Consider the following 4,646-nt stretch of genomic DNA (forward strand, 5'->3'; position numbering starts at 1 on the left):
TTAACTCATGATTCCAAACACGTTTACCTAAAATATTGACTTTGATCAACTCTCTTAACTTTAAGACTCTAGTTATGAACTAAGTATTATAAATAACTCGCTAACCTCCTAGGACCCGAACCAACCATACGAGCAAGTCATAAAATATTATATGAACCTACTCAAGGCCTCAAATCACATAACAAGGTATTAGGACTCAAAACGGCCAGTTATATCATTACAAGATATAAAGTAGGAGTTTAAATAGTAATATTCATAGTCGTCACCCAAGTATCTCTCCTATTTATTGCCACCATTACACTTTTTTTCTATACGTTGCGCTTAGAGGATCTGTAATTGCTCAACAAGTAATGCCAAATCTGTAACAACCCAAACAGTTATTTTGAGTTTTTACCTCGATTCCCCTATTTGATGTTTTACATATGTATATTTGTGATTTGGGGACTTTTGGGGGGGGGGGGGGTTGTTTTGGTTTCAGGAGAGTTTTGGGTTTATTTGGAACACATAGTCCCTTGGCTAGAGACATAAGTTGTAAGAGTTGATCGGAGTTTGACTTTGGTGTAGACGACTCTTAAATGATATTTTGATGGTTCCAATAGCTTCATAAGGTGATTTTAGACTTAGGCATATGTCCGGATTTGAATTTGGAGTTTCATAGGCTGTTTTGACTTGAATTGCCAAAAATTGAAAAGTTGAAGGTTTGTAAGGTTGATAGGTTTAACTGAGAGTTGAATTTATTGATATCGGTTACAGATTGCAGTTTCGGGAGTTGGTATAGGCTTGTTGTGTAATTTGGGTATTGTGTACAAAATTTGAGGTCATTCCGAGTTGATTTGATATGATTAAGCATGAGTTTTGGAATTTGAAAGTTTATTAGTCCATTAGGCTTGAATTGGGGTGCGATTTGTGATTTCAATATTGTTTTGTGTGATTTAAAACCTCTAGTAGGTTTGTGTTATGTTTTGAGATAGGTTGATGTGAGTGTACAGTGTCCCGGGGGCATTAGGTTAATTTTGGATGGGCTCAGTTCTGGTGTTTTTGCATATACGACATTTTGTCCACATATATAGTGTTGATAGAGCTAAGGGGTTTTTGAGGTGTGGTAGTGTGCGTGCAGAAGCACGATCACAAGTGCACGTCTTTGTCCACAAAAGCGGCTCCACAAGAGCATGTGATGGTCCATAGAAGTAGTGTAACGACCTGACTGGTCGTTTTGAGATCTAGCACGTCGTTCAGTGGTTTGAGACCCTAAGTAGCTTCACTTCACGTATTATGACTTGTACACATGATCGGAACTGAATTCCGGGAAGTTCAGAGTTGATTTGGAAAGAGAATTCTCATTTCGGAAGTTTTAAGTTGAAAGAATTGAATAAGATTGGATTTTTGAGTAAACGACCTTGGAATCGAGATTCAAATGTTCCAGCAGGTTCGTATGATGATTTCGGACTTAGGCGTATGTCCAGATCAGTTTTTGGAAGACTTGGGAACGTTTCGGCTCCTGTTGTGGAAGTTGGCATTTTTGGAAGAATTTCATAAGCTTGGGTTGAAGTGCATTTCAGTGTTATCAATATATGTTTGGGATTTCGAGTTTGGGAATAGCTTTATATGGTGATTCTGGTATTGGGAGCACGATCGGAAGTGAATTCGGCGGTTCGTGGGTCATTTTGGAGTCATTTGGCTAAAGATAGAAATTTGAAGGTTTTTGAGAAGTTTGACCGGAAATGGACTTTTGATATCCGGGTCAGATTCCGATTCTGGAAGTTGGAGTAGGTTCGTAATGTCCAATATGACTTGTGTGCAAAATTTGAGGTCAATCGGATGTGATTTGATGGGTTTTGGCTTTGAATGTTGAAGATTGAAATTCTAATGTTTATTAAGCTTGGATTGGAGGGAGATTTATGGTTTAAGCATTATTTGATCTGATTTGAGGCCTCGAGCAGGTCCGCGTTATGTTATAGGACAGGTTGGTGTGATTGGATGGGGTCCTTGGGGCCTCGGGTGAATTCCGGGTGGTTAACGGATTGAAAATAGAATTTGGAGAAGGTCTGAAGCAGCTGCCTTCTGGTGTAACCGCACTTGCGAGGCTTGGGCCGCAGGTGCGGAGCCGCAGAAGTGGCCCTTGCGTTGTAGAAACGGAACTGGATTGGTTAGGCTGGGACTGCAGATGCGGTCATCTATCCGCATAAGTGGGACTGCACCTGCGGATGAAGAAGCACAGAAGCGGAGTGAGGGGTTTGGTGATAAACCGCAGAAGCGGTGTGGAGGATGCACCTGCGGTACCGTAGAAGCGGTCAAGTGACTACAAGTGTGCAAATGCTGGAGGTAGTGAGTTCTTTTAAATCGGGGGTTGGGTTCATTTTAACCCCATTTCTTCCATTGGAGAAAATTTGGTAGAAATTGTGGGTTTTTGGTAGGAGACCTAGAAATTTATATTTTTGATTTTTACCACAATTTTGGGCATGGAATTAAGAGAGAATCATATATTTGAGTTCGTGAGTTCATGGGTAAACTTTATCTTCGAAAAATTTCGGAATCCGGGCACGTTGGCCCGAGGCGTTTTTGTCAACTTTTCGATCGGGGTTAGGAATTATTATAAATTAGATTATAATGAGTAATTGAACGTATATTAATGGGTTTACATAATTATTGGCTAGTTTTGTAGCCTTGTGCGTCAATTTGAGTCTTCGGAAAGGCGTGGAATGCCGGTGATGGATCTTCGGAGTGAGGTAAGTCTCCTTTATAATCTTGTAAGAGCGAATTGTCCCCATAGGTGAAATAATTGGTTATGTGCTTCTATTTCTGGGGGTTACATACGTACGAGGTGGCGAAAGTCCGTGCGTAGCTACTATTATGTTTATGTCTGGGTAGTCTAGGACCCAAAAACATGCTATACTTGGAATATTTGTAATCTTATCGACAGTTTGAATTGCTTAAATCACATCGAATTAGTAAAGGAATTTCTAAAAAGATTAAAATTCATTTTCTTAAATTGTAAAAAGAGAATTGGCTTTTCTTTGGACAATTGTTCCCTGTTGACTTCTTGATTGACTGTCTATGTGTGTTTAATTTTGGAACGGGCCGAACGCCTTGGTAGATTGAATAGATGCATCTATGGTTCGCGCTATTTGACCCTCTGGCAGTGCACAATTTAATTATTTGTTGGATTAGGCCGTACGACCTCGGCATGATTTGCGCATGCTTGTAATGGTTGCTTGAGACTTACAAGTTGATATTGCCTCCCTGGTCTGAGATGAATTAATAAACAATGAAGTACGAATTTGAAAACTTTTAAATATGAAAAGGATTATTTACTTGTTTTCTTGATTTACTTGAGTTTACCGCAGTTTCAAATAAATCCATGATTCTTCATGTATGCAGCGAAATCAGAGGACCTAATTTCTTGCTTTTAAGTCACTTCGGAAGAATACCTCAAGACCCCGAGGATGTGGAGTTGCGACCGAGTTCCCTCCCTCGAAACTCGTCGAGGCCCAACTCAAAGAAGACGAAGATCAGGGCTAGAGCTGAAAGGGGAATTCCCAAGATACGTGGCTACTACTGACAGAGCCGGCCTACCCAGAGCCTGTGCCGAGGCATCACGTCTACCCGTCCCATCTCCGTGCTTTTATAATTAATGTATGTTGTACTTGTCACGACCCGGAATTCCCACCCTCAGGAGTCGTGATGGCGCCTACTCGTAGAAGCTAGGCAAGCCATGAACTTAGAAACCATTAACTCGTTCATTTCTATACATGTTTAGCCAGTTAATTTATCCATGATCAAGCATTTAAATGACAGTGAAAAATAAAATTTAGCGGAAGTCTTAAATAAATATGAAACCCAAATATCTAGAAACCAACACATATTCCTACCCATAACCTGGTGTAACAACATCCACGGACTACTAAAAATACTACATACATCAGTTTGAAAGAGCGATAATACTGCCTGTCTCGAATACATGAGATAACAGATCATAAAATAGGATAGAGGAGACGCCGTGTCTGTGGACATCTGCAAGGCTACCTCGGTGTCTCGGTGGACTGAAGGCTGGCTCCCAAACTACTGCTGCTGACCAAACGCTGCTCTGGTATCTGCATAGAGTGTAGAGTGTAGTATCAGCACAACTGACTCCATGTGTTGGTAAGTGCCTGGCCTAACCCCGGCGAGGTAGTGACTAGGCTAAGACTTGACTCCAGATAAACCTGTGCAGTTATATAATGTACATCGGAAATACAAACAGGTAATAACAGTTTAAAAGGGAGGGGGAAACATGCTTCGGGGAGGCATACCAATTCTATCAGAAACTCAACAAAGTATGAAAGAACACTCGATGTCTACAATCAATATGATAACAATACTATTGCGGCACGCTACCCGATCCTCATATATAACTGTTGCGGCGTGCAACCCGATCCATGTATATAACTGTTGCGGCGTACAACCCGATCCAATATAATATATGTTGCGGCGTGCAACCGGATCCACATATATAACTGTTGCGGCGTGCAACCCGATCCATTAAATACAGTCAACAATAATCATAACTAACCGTCCTGGCAAGGGAGAAACAGCCATAACCAAACCTGTTCCAACATTTAACTATCTCCACTATAACTCAACTAGTTTCAACATCTAACACGAAAAAT

This window comes from Nicotiana tabacum, chromosome 16 (genome assembly GCF_000715075.1).
Source record: "Nicotiana tabacum cultivar K326 chromosome 16, ASM71507v2, whole genome shotgun sequence".
Taxonomy (NCBI): Eukaryota; Viridiplantae; Streptophyta; class Magnoliopsida; order Solanales; family Solanaceae; genus Nicotiana; species Nicotiana tabacum.